Source organism: Ovis canadensis, chromosome 6 (genome assembly GCF_042477335.2).
Source record: "Ovis canadensis isolate MfBH-ARS-UI-01 breed Bighorn chromosome 6, ARS-UI_OviCan_v2, whole genome shotgun sequence".
Taxonomy (NCBI): Eukaryota; Metazoa; Chordata; class Mammalia; order Artiodactyla; family Bovidae; genus Ovis; species Ovis canadensis.
The window spans coordinates 74,207,014-74,220,084 of record NC_091250.1 but is presented as its reverse complement, the minus strand read 5'-3'; the positions used below and the strand labels follow the sequence as shown (position 1 = coordinate 74,220,084).

The 13,071-nt window shown below is 39.7% G+C and overlaps 1 long non-coding RNA gene across 1 annotated transcript in view; it reads left to right on the top strand.

Annotated features, from left to right (window-relative positions):
• LOC138442472 (uncharacterized) overlaps positions 1-12,472 on the top strand; it is a 69,910-nt gene extending 57,438 nt beyond the window's left edge. The window contains exons 2-4 of the long non-coding RNA XR_011257696.1: positions 4,633-4,779; positions 9,065-9,209; positions 12,134-12,472. This is a non-coding gene — a long non-coding RNA (uncharacterized lncRNA). The remainder of the gene's footprint in view (positions 1-4,632; positions 4,780-9,064; positions 9,210-12,133) is intronic.
• The last annotated feature ends 599 nt before the right edge of the window (positions 12,473-13,071 follow it).

Here is a 13,071-nt window from a genome sequence, read left to right as displayed (position 1 = left end):
ATTTTTTTTTTTTTTTAAGTCCTTGATATATTAGAGAGTCATGCTAAGTATATATGAGTGAAATGATATATTTGATATTTGCTTTAAAATCCTACAAAAAACTATCTGCCATCATAATTACTCATGTTTACGTAGTTGTTGTTGTTTAGCCACTAAGTCATGTCCAACAGTTTTTGCAGCTCCATGGACTATAGACTGCCAGGCTGCTCTGTCCATGGGATTTTTCCAGGTAAAGAACAACTGGAGTGGGTTGCCATTCCTTCTCCAGGAGATCTTCCTGACCCAGGGATTGAACACACATCTTCTGTATTGGCAGGCAGATTCTTTACCACTGAGCTACTAGGGAAAGTCTTGTTTACATAAGTATCATAACTTATATGTGTGGTAACTTATAATTTCTGAACATTTACATTTAGAGCATTTTCAACTTTTTGATATTAAGCTTGTTGACTGGGATAAATATCTTTGTTTCAATATTTAGTCTCAATTTTATTTCCTTAGGGCTTACCTGGTGGCTCAGAGGTTAAAGCGTCTGCCTGCAATGAGGGAGACCTGGGTTCAATCCCTGGGTCGGGAAGATCCCTGGAGAAGGAAATGGCAACCGACTCCAGTATTCTTGCCTGGAGAATCCCATGGATGGAGGGGCCTGGTGGACTACAGTCCACGGGGTCGCAAAGAGTCAGACGTGACTGAGCGACTTAACCTTCAACTGTAACTTTATTTCCTTAGTGTAGACTCTAAAGCTACACATGGTATTATATGAAAAACATGACCTATAAAATGACTCTTGACATATTGCCAGATTTATTTTCAAAGAGTTTCTGTTCACTTATGGTTTTCCTCCTCATCCCCAGAACGTAGGAGTATCAAGTCTTAGGTGATATCGCAATCTCTCATGCTTGCCTATTATCTTTCCAAATGAACTTCAGAATAATCTAACTAAGTGAAAAGAAAGAGGAAGAGGGAGGGAGAAGAAGGAAAGAAAAAGAAAGCTCAAGAATTCCTATTAGGATTTTCATTGGGTTAAAAACAATCCTGTGGTGCTTAAAAATCTCATACATAATGCATGAATACACACCTCCTTAAGAAATCAAATCAGAGCTATGTGGAGAGGCAAACATTCATTTCTGTTTACCTCTCCTCTCTTGGTTGCTTTTCCTTCCAGAGACACAATTTTTAATGCCTATCACACCAGGCTTAAAAAATCCTTATGATTTTATATTTATATATGCAGACACATATACTTATTGTTAGATTGATTTTTTGTTTCTTGCTTCTATTTTATTCATACTATTTCTATACCTCTAATAATTATTCTTAAAAACCTAGTACATCTATTTATACATCTTATTCATTCGATGTCTAAAGTTAAACCATAGTTGTGTCCTTGCCACATAATAAGACAAATGTCATAGCAAGTTCTTGCTTCTCCCTTCTCTCCATTTCCTACTATAAGGAAATCATCTGGGGTTTTAATTCCAGATTTCATTAATTTATTTACATCGTGTATCAGAACTATTTAAACTTAAGCACCCATCTTTCTACATAAGGTTTTTTTTTTTTAATATATATATATTTATTGGCTGCTCTGGGTCTTAGTTGTGGGATCTTAAGTTGTGGCATGCGGGAACTAGTTCCCCTATCAGGGGTCGAACCCGGGCCCCCTGCATCAGGAGCTCCAAGTCTTAGCCACTGGACCACCAGGGAAGTTTTTTGTGCCCCATTGTTTTTTTTTTTTTTTCTTACAAGCTTCATTTGTCTGAAATATATTCTCAAGTAATTCTTTCAGAAAGGAGCTGAGCATGTTATACTTTCCCGTTCGAGAAAATCTGTTTTTTCCCTCCATTTGAATGCTGGCTAATGGGGTATATAATTTTAGGTTAAAATTCTTTTGTCTGAGAATTTTGAGGATTTGCTCTATTTTTTCCCATCATCCAGTGTTGTTGACAAGAAAGCTATTACCAATCAATTTTTTAATGGTTGTTGCTTAAAACATGTGATTGCCCCTCTCTGTAATCTTTCCAGCTTTATTTTCATGGTGTAAAGCATGAATCTCAAAGTGAGTGCCTCCTTACATCTCTGCCCTTGGCCCACCACGGAAGCCAGGCACTGCCTGCTCCTGTGTTCTCTAGAAATAATGGAAAACAAGGTAAACTCAGTCTCTGTCTGCATGGAGAGTATATTTGAGGGTTGGGGTTATGGAAGACAAGCCTGTAAACAAATGCATCAACAAAGTAATTGATGTGAAAAGAAGGAAAGGAACATGTTATAAATGAGAACAGTGGATTGGGTGTATAGCTTCTTAAGATGAAGGAACATTTAGGAACATATAGAATTAAAAAAATGCAAAACTGTATTTGATGGGTCTCTTCAATTTGAAGACTTGTGATTCACTTCAGCTCTGGGAATTCTCATTTTTGTTCAAAAAACTTCCAGTTTTGCTACCATATGCCTTTATTTCATTTAGGACTTTTGCAGGAGTTGGGGGCAACTTTAAAAGAATATTTATTGATTTGGCTGTGCAGAGTCTTAGTTACAGCGTGTGAGATCTTTTAATTGTGGCATGAGGGATCTAGTTCTCTGACCAGGGATTGGGCCCAGGCCCCCTGCATTGAAAGTGTGGTGTCTTAGCCACTGGACCACTGGGAAAATGAAAGTGTAAGTCACTCAGTTGTGTCTGACTTTTTTGTGACCCCATGGACTATGCAGTTCGTGGAATTCTCCAGGTCAGAATATTGGAGTGGATAGCTGTTCCCTTCTTTAAGGAATCTTCCCAATGCAGGGATGAACCTACGTCTCCCACACTGCAGGCGGATTCTCTACCAGCTGAGCCACTAGGGAAGCCTGACCACTGGGAAGTCCCTGTTTAATACAGTTGGCTGTCCTCTTTTTTTTTTCTACAACGGCATACCTATTAGGATTTTTCATTGCACCCTCTGTCTCGTGTTCTGTTTTCGTCTTCAACCTTTTGTTTTGCCATGCTACCCTTTGGCCATTTTATTCTTATGTATCTTTTAGTCCACTGATTCTTTACTCCTTTGTTTAATCTGCTGTTAAACGCGTTTTAAGAATGAAAGTTCTTAATTTTGGCCGTTGTATTTTCAGTTCTAGAATTTCTATTTGATCGCTTTTCAAAGCTGTAGTGTCACTTTTATAGTTTACAGATCTTTGCCAACATTTTAAAGCTTACCTTTTATCTCCTTGAACATAGTAAGCATTGTTGTTTCAGAATCTATGCCATATCTATTAGAATGTGGAGTATCTCTGGGTCTGTTTCTGTTGTCTGTTATTTCTGTTGGTTCTCACTTATGGTGTTTTGTCTTTTTTGTGTGTCTAGTTATTCTTAATTGTGTCCCAAACATCTTATTATAAAAACTTGTAGAAATAATTTGAGAACTGAGATGATATTTTCTTTTTACCATAAGACAAGTTTTATTTTTGTATCACATGAATGTATTAGCAGTCTGCTGCTGCTGCTGCTAAGTCGCTTCAGTTGTGTCCGACTCTGTGTGACCCCAGAGACGGAAGCCCACCAGGCTCCCCCGTTCCTGGGATTCTCCAAGCAAGAACACTGGAGTGGGTTGCCATTTTCTTCTCCAATGCATGAAAGTGAAAAGTGAAAGTGAAGTTGCTCAGCCGTGTCCAACTCTTAGCGACCCTATGGACTGCAGCCTACTGGGCTCCTCTGTCCATGGGATTTTCCAGGCAAGAGTACTAGAGTGGGGTGCCATTGCCTTCTCTGGCATCACCTTAATCCGAGTTATGCATTGACTGATATTTTTTAGCCTCTGGACGTTGTAAAACTGAGCTGCAGTCAGGGTGATGGCTGACTTGCTTCCAGTTTACCTTTACACTTCAGGGTCCCACTTTAAAGTAGTGGTAGAGCCTACATTTTATCAGAGAACTGAGCTGACTTTGTTTTTTGACTTTTTATTCCTTGTTCCCGAGAGGCTGTCAGTAGTGGATGTGTCTTCCCAGCCTTTTCTTCCAGATTGGCACACGTCTCCTCCATGCGATTTGAGTGGCAGAATCACTTTCCTGGCTTCATTTCTTTTCCCAGATCTTGTTTCTTAAAGTAGAAGTCTTTCTCTCTCTGGTAAACTGAAAGACAGTTTTCCTTGCTGAAAAGAGAATAAATTCTCCCTATGTAACCTCTCTATGAAATGAGAACTCCTCTTGCATTGTAAGCAAAGGCTTCCAAACCAGGTAATTAAGAGAATCACTAGAGGAACTTTTAAAAATGGCCCAACTCTGGGATGTGTATATGTCACTGAGTGAAGACTCTCTCGGGATTTGTGACTACAAATGATTTTAAGGTGATTTACAGATCCCTAATGTCCATAGATACTTCTCCCTTAGAAGCCACCTGTGGTTAGATACTCTCTTTTACAGAGCCCTTTTCCTATTAACAGCTACCTGGGTGGACATTGAAACCAATCAGAGTTCTCAGTCCTCCTGGTATTCATAGTTTTTTTCTGTCCATGAAACTGAATCAAGGTGAATCAGAATCCTACTTGAGATTTTTTTTTTTAAGGGCCATCAGAAAAGATTTGTACCTTCTGGACCTGTGATTACTGAGGTGGGGTGGATGTGAGTCTGGCATTACTAGTGGTCATTTTTCTTTCTCTACAGAAAATCTGTTTAAGAAAAGAAGAAAGGAAGAGAGAGAAATAGACTGCTGACTACATGATGAAACTTCCACATACCAGTTGCATCCCTGGACTCTGAAGTTAACAGACAATACATCCCATTTCTTCTGCTGCAGCTAGTTTGAGTTAGGTTTGTATCACTGGCAAACAATGAATGCTCTGTCTCTCCATTCCAAGGAGACTGGTGTGAACAGGCAGGTTGCCAAGACAAGAACTTGGGTCCAGGGAGAGAAGGCAGGTACTTAGCTATGATACCTGGAACATCTGGGATAGCACAAGATTGAACTGGGAGGATATAAAATAAAGTCAGTGCATAGATCCATCATCTCTGTCCTATACTCATAAAAGACATCACTAATTGATCACAGCATTCTTTCTACCAAGTCAGGACATCATCGTAATCCTACTTTTAATACTGAGCATCAGGCAATGACTATTACTGATTTGAATTTAATGCCTGGAGACTGAGATTTATTTGTCCCAGAGCTAGGCTTGAACTCGGAGATCAACCTAATTTTAGTTGGGATTTCTTTCTTGTGATACTTTCAGAGTATGCCTGGTCAATTATTATTATTAAAAATACTGTGAATATGTATGATGATAAATTATTGAGCTTTCTTTTATATATTTTAAATATTCTACATGAAACTATAAATCTGGGCTTTCCTGATAGCTCAGATGGTAAAGAATCTGCCTGCAATGCAGGAAACCAGGGTTCAGTCTCTGGGTTGGGAAGACCCCCTGGAGAAGGGAATGGCAACCCACTCCAGTATTCCTGCCTGGAGAATACCGTGGTCAGAGGAATGGGTGGCTACAGTCTATGGGGTCATAAAGAGTGGGACACAACTGAGTGACTAACACATACAGAACTATAAATCTGGTTCCTGAATCCATGTCTTCCCACTGGTAGCTTTGTTTCTTTTAGTTGTTCTAGAGAAGTGATATTTTCAGTTGGTTTTGAAAGTTGTCAAGCACTGCTGGTTTTGGAATTATCTCTGTCCTTTACAGAGAAAGCCCAGGAGATCTTGAAGCTGACACAATGGTACATCACTTGGCAGTTACAGATTTTCTTCCTGCAGTGGCATAATGCTTCCTTTTGCTAACCACCTTAATTTCCTGCCCTTATCAACTTGAAAATCAATGATACGTTTCTATTATGTGGGTTTTCATTGAATCTTTTATGTTTAAATTCAACCATTTCTCCATAACCAAGCCAACACAATGTCCTACTCAACGGATTCAATAGCAATTGCTAACTGTGGTGCTGGAGAAGACTCTTGAGAGTTCCTTGGACAGTAAGGAGATCAAATCAGTCAATCCTAAAGGAAATCAGCCCAGAATATTCATTGGAAGAACTGATGATGAAGCTGAAGTTCCAATACTTTGGCCACCTGATGGAAACAGCCAACTCATTGGAAAAGACCCTGATGCTGGAAAAGGTTGAGAGCAAGAGGAGAAGGGGCAACAGAGGATGAGATGCTTGAATAGCATTACTGATTCAATGGAGTTTGAGCAAACTCCAGGAGATAGTGAAGGACAAGGAAACCTGGTGTGCTTCAGTTCATAGGGTCACAAAGAGTTGGACTCGACAGCCACTGAACAACAACAAGAGCGTTTGTCACAGAGTTCCATGGGCTTTAGCAAAAAGTCAGTACAGCCAAATATCACTCAAGTCTCTACCTATTTCTAACCCTTCTTAAAATTTATTAAATATTACAGAAGAAATGTCAACTGTGTTATTGTAGGAACAGTAGCTTTTTTGTCTCTGAATTAACAACTCACCAATAGATTAAATTTAAGATGACTTAGGACAAAATATAAAAAATCATCCAATACTTAAAAAAAAACATTAGTACCTCAAAAAGATCCACATAAAATGTTCACTGACCACATTGAAAGTGCATTCACTTTGGCTGATTATAGTAGTTACTATGACTCATTATCATCAACCTCAGCTTTAGTAGTTAATATTTATTTAGCATTTGCCTGTGCTAGACACTCTACCAAGTGCTTTACTTGAATTATTATATTTAACTCTCACGTAAGAAGAATATACTTTTATTCTGTGCTTGAGATATGGAGAGATTGGGGAACTTACTCAGTGTTAGAAATGTTAATTAATTAATATACAACTGCATTCAAACCTAGATTTATATGAGTGTGGAGCCTACGAATAAAATGTAACTATGAAGACTTGCATATATTCTTTAGGATCAGACACAAGTCATAGAAAAACTCAAAATGACAGCAGGTTAGTTTATCCATTTCCCTTGTGTTTAAGGGGTCTGGAGAAAGTCCAGACCTGGTAAGGCGTTCCATGGTGTATGGGACTTAAGCTTATCTTGTTGCTCTGCCAATGTGTGACTTCTAGTCTTGAAATCACCTTAAGGATCAAAATGGCTGCTGGAGCACCAGTCATCACATCTGCATTCTAGAAAGCAGGAATTCACACATGAATTGTATTTCATGTTTTTGCTTTGAAGTTAGTCGTAGGGTCACACCTAGCTTCCAGGATGTCTAGGAAATATAGTCTCCATTCTGGGCAGCCATGTGTCCAGCTAGAAGTCAGGAAGAAGCAAGAATAAATATGGAGAGTAGCTTAAATAACAGTTTTTATAACATCATATTTTCAGCTGCTTTCTCATAATTCGTGTGAATACAGTAATTTTGTAGTTTTGCATTCAATACTTTTCAGATTATTTTTAAAAATCAAGAACTTCATTAAACTTTTGCTTATTATTATACATTCAGACATATCACAAAACAAGTTTATATTCTGAATCTAACATGACATGAAGCAAAAGCTTGGCATTATCATTTGTCTACTACACAGGAGTCAGTGTTGCCTTGAATACTAACATGAGAAAGGGTTCCGTTATTGAGAAATATATATATATATGTATTTAATTTTATATCGAAGTATAGTTGATTTATAATGTGTTAGTTCCTGGTGTACAGCAAAGTAATCCAGTTATATATATATGTATATATGAATACATATGTATATATATTCATATTCTTTTTCATGTTTTATTAAAGGATATTGTATATAGTTCCCTGTGCTGTATAGCTGAACCTTACTGTTTATCTATTTTATATGCAATAGTTTGTATCTACTAATCCTAAACTCCTTATTTATTCCTCCCCCACCCTCTTTCCTCTTTGGTAACCATAAGTTCGTTTTCTATGTTTGTGAGTATGTTTCTATTTCACAAATAAGTTCATTTGTGGCATATTTTAGATTCCACACATGAGTGCTATCATATGGTATTTGTCTTTCTCTCATTTCATTTAAAGTGATAATCTCTAGGTCCCTCCATGTTGCTGGAATGGCATTGTTTCATTCTCTTCTATGGCTGAGTAGCACTCCACTGTGTGTATATCCTACATCATCTTTATCCATTCATCTCTCAATGGACATTTAGGTTGCTTCCATGTCTTGGCTATTGTAAATAGAGCTGCTAAGAACATTGAAGTGCATGTATCTTTTTGAATTAGAGTTTTGTCTGAATACATGCCCGGGAGTGGGATTGCTGGATCATATTGCAACTCTAATTTTAGTTTTTAAGGAACCTCCATACTATTCTCCATAAAGAACATGCATTCCTACCATAGTGCCAACAGTGTAGGAGGGTTCCCTTTGCTACAATGGAATATTTTAACCAGCATTCTTTCATGCTCTGTCTGTAATTTTTTTTTTTTTTTCCTGCTTAACCATCCACTAGAAGCCATGAGAAAAAAAAATTTCCTAGTTGTTCACTCTTTCCTTTAAACTGTGCCAAAATCTGAGCTGGAAAGTGTATTACTTTAAACACTCATTCAGTCAATAAGAAATTCCAGGTACTTTGCTGGGTGTCTCACTGGTAGCGGTAATACTAATATAATTCTGTGCTGTTGTTTATTTGTCAAAGGTTTTACACTCCTACCATCTGCTTTGATCCATGTATATGGGAATATAAATGTCATAATCAGAGAAGTCCTGGAGCAATGATCGAACATTTTTTTCACTTACTTATTAAGCTCTCACTAGTCTCAGAACTGCTTAGACACAGAGAGAAGAGGTCCAGTCAATGATGACTCTTCACACTGCCGAGTTCAGAACTAATTCAGAGACAAAATAAAGGAGTAGGGCAGACAAGGATGAAACTCATTTTTGTGACTGATAAAGTTTATGTTAGGGTGTGGCTTAGGTTTGTGGCCCAGGACCCTCAAGCCCAGTGGGCGTCATACGTCGTCTCCGGCAATGCTAGTGATCATTATGGGGCTTGACCTTGTAAAACCTGTGGCACGAAGGAACCAGCCAATAGACTGGACTGAGATTTGCTCTACGTCCTAGAGGAAGGCTGAGGTTATACCAATGGAGTGGAGACATCAAGAGTGAGCAGTGCTTCCCTCATCTGTCTCTACCCCCACAGAGATCAACCTAGAACCATCTGGAAGCACCCCATCATCTACGGAAGAGCTGTTTCCTGTCTCTCCAGCTTTTCCCGTCACCATCCTCCAGCTCTTCGGATGGAGGCAGAGGTTTCCTAGAGGTTGAGGTCCTCTCTTCATCTCCAGGTACATCAGCAGTATATCTGTCTGTTGGTTCACTGTTTCTATGGGCTGACTGACCAGTCTCCTTCTACCATCTTTCTCCCTGATCTTCTTTCATTGAGAGATGGTCATGTGACATTTTCAGTTTGGGATACTGAGGGGCAAGTGTAAGTTCTTGGGGGAGGCTGCCATTCCCAATCTACAGGGCAGAATCTTTCTAGAGGAGAAACTTTTGTAAGGGTGGGCCCTTCATTGTTCTTCTATTTTCATGCCTGGAATGTGAAGATGAGGTCCAGAGGAACAGTGAGAAAACATTTCATAAAAGGATGAAAAATGCCCTGTGTTAAGAACGTGGAGCAGAGCTGGAAAGTGCTTGGATCCCTGATGGCACTGTGAAGTGCCTTTATGAGATCTGGACCAGTTATCTCACAGATCCCCAAATGAGACACACTGTGTACTATGGTCTGAATGTTCGTGTCCCCACCAAAGTCAAACGTTGAATCTTAACCCCTCAAAGTGAAAATGAAAGTGTTAGTTGCTCAGTCTTGTCTGACTCTTTGCAACCCCGTGGACTGTAGCCTGCCAGGCTCCTCTGTCCATGGGATTTTCTAGGCAAGAATACTGGAGTAGGTTGCTATTTCCTTCTCCAGGAGATCTTCCTGAATCAGGGATCGAATTCGGGTCTCCGGCATTGCAGGCAGACTCTACCGTGTGAGCCATCAGGGAAGCCCAGTTCCCCGAGGTGATGGCATTAAGAGATGTGGCCTTTGGGAGGTGATTGGGTCATGAGAGCCAAACCCTCATGAACAGGATTAGTGCCCTTATAAAAGAGGCCCAGAGAGCTCTCTTGCCCCTTTCACCATGTGGACATAGCAAAAGGGACAGTCATCTATCAACTAGAAAGCTTGCTGTCATCAGACACTCTGAATCTTGGACTTTCTGGCCTTCAGAACTATGAGAACTAAATTTCTATTATTTCACAGCCACTCAGTCTATGGTATTTTGCTATAGCATCCCACATGAACTAAGACATCTTATATCAAAGCCATAAAAATTCTGAATTTTGCTTATCAGAAGTTATACTTAATTTATAAAATATTATTTTGGAGACAGGTATTTGACTGGATGTGTTCTGATGTGAAGGCAAATATATGCTTTTGAAGTTAAATATTCATTAACTTTATTCTTTGAAGCATGTATTTATACAAGCTGGTATGTCAGACGGGGATGGGGATGCATAGGTTGGAGACTGAGAAAAATAAAGAACAGACCTCTACATCCAGCATCTCAATACCCTTAATGTCCAAGCCAGACGGGAACCTGGGGAGCTTCTAGTCTAGAGATCTCGGACTGTTTCACCAGGTCCTTGGACTTCCTGGAGGTGCTTCCAGAGCTGTCTTGAGGGGATGATAGGAAGTAGAGTAGACGGGCTCTAGCCTTCACCCTGGTTTAACCAGAACATCTCTACATTTATCTGTGCTCTCCACTGGGATTCCTTGTAAAATTCATACAGGAGGAAAAGGTGGAGAAGGTTTCGTTTGTCAAATTCAGTTTAAAGTGACTTGTTTAGTCAAAATTAAGTTTAAAAACCAACTTATGTTTCCTAACATCCTTATTTTATAAATAAGGAAGCTGACACCCAGCGAAGTTCAAATGATTTGATCAAGTGGCAGACAAGACCTGAGTTCCTCAATATCTTCCCTTCTTGTTAATAGTATAGTGCTATTCTGAATTAATGCTCAATTTCTACAGATTGTGCAAAAGAGAATTTCCTCCAAAGGTTCGTCTCTGCAGGAGTGGATTTCCTTGGGACAGCTCCACATACAGGAACCTCACATTAGGAAAGCCTCAGCATTGTAAACCCCAGTCATCAAAGGGAAGGATGCAGCCTGAAAATTCCAGATGTAGATGGACTTCAGATTTGCTCTGATCAGAGCTCTCATCCTGTAATCTTCCATGAGCAAATCCCAACCTTTGCTCTGGACCATCTATGAACCAATAACTGCAGCAAGCTGTCTTGGTTGCTCAGGACAATTGCCTCGTATTGTTGGTGTCTGCCTAATGTCTGCACAGGCATTGATCTTGCCTGTGCTTATTACAGTTTACAAGTATCTCTTTAACTCAATGATCTTACATGATCTAGTGATCAATTTCCTTATTTTGTTCCATTCTTCCTTTTCTGCTAAAGCATTACCTGAGGTGTTTTCTTCTTAGTACCTCATGATTCAGAGTTCCGCATTGTGTCCCTTTAGTGCCAGCTTCATTTTTAACATTGTCCAACCTGAAAATTGAGGTGGGCTTGCTCAGCTTTTGCAACTTTCACCATTCAGGTGATCTGGTGAGTGGTCCATTCATCTTCCCTAATTGATGGGGGTGAGTTTATATTCCCTGTGCACCATTTCATGAGTCTCCTCTCTATGGAGATGACTGTGGCGTGTGAGAAACACAGCAAGCATCATGGTGAGCTGAGGTTGCTCAGGGACACTCATATCACCAGATCTCTCTGACTTCAAACACTGTGTTTTCAAACCCCCTTCCCCACTTCCCCAGCCATGAGTAGGGACTTGCGATTGGGGCTGTGGGATACGTCCCAGACTCTGAACTGTCGGGACATCGCTGCACTTTCTATCTTGTCTGGATTAGCAGCTAATCCGGTAAATCAAAATGACCTGAGTCTTTGTTTCTAAGGATAAAGAAAAAGGATAAACCTGGCTTGAGGAAGAGGAACCTTAAAGCATGAGTGAGGGGTGATGAGGGAGGTTGGCTAGGAGAAAGAGATGAGAGTAAGGCTCCACCAGAGGATTCGGGAATGGAAGACCTGGGTTCTTGACAGAGTTCGTGGTTCTGAGGGTATGTAATGGGAGGATAAAAGAGACAGTTGAGGGGTTGGGGAAAACTTTGAGGAATATTTTCGTCAAAACACCACCCAGTTATAATTTCATTTGCAGGAGGTCGAACTTCCCAGGTGGCGCTAGTGGTCAAGAACATGCCTGCCAATGTAGGAGACATAAGAGGCGAGAGTTCGATCCCTGGGTTGGGAAGATCCCCTGGAGTAGGAAATGGAATCCACCCCAGCCTTCTTGCCTGGAGAATCCCATGGACAGAAGAGACTGGCAGGCTGCAGTCCATGGTGTCACAGAGGAGGACATGACTGAAGCAACTTAGCATGCATGCAAGAGCTAAACAAATACATCAAAAGAAAAAGATGCCATAAAACCAACCATTTTTTTAGCAGTGTCTATGTAACTGTACACTGTATTTGCTGAAATAACCAAAAAAAAAAAAAACCCACAAAGAAAGAAAGAAAAGCATTTTGAATACCCAAGGACAGAGAAATAATAAAATAAAATAAGATTCCAATACTATGAAATATTACATATCCATTGTAAGAAACACATACAATGAGTCTTTAGAACTGTGGTGGCCAATAGTAGAGTCATTTACCCACAAGTGGCTATCTACATTTGCATTTAAATGAATTAAAATTAAATAAGATAAGAATTCAGTCCCTCAGTTACATTAGCTCCACTTCAGATGCTCAAGAGCCACATGTGGCTAGTAGCTACCATTCAGGAGCAGGTATTAGGCATTTTCATTATCACAGAAAGTTCTTCTGGGATGCTCACTGTTTTCAGTGATACTCTAGAAAGCTGCGAAAGTGTTTAATGTGACTGTTCACATGGAACAAAAGAAGCATAAGGAGCACATGCACTGATTATGCCAACATAAAAATTATATATATGCCTGGATACATATTAATCAAGACAAGGAGCCGTTAAAATTATTTCCACAAGGGAAATAAATACACAATATGGATTTAAAAGTTGCTTAATGACACCCCACTCCAGTACTCTTGCCTGGAAAAACCCATGGACGGAGTAGCCCG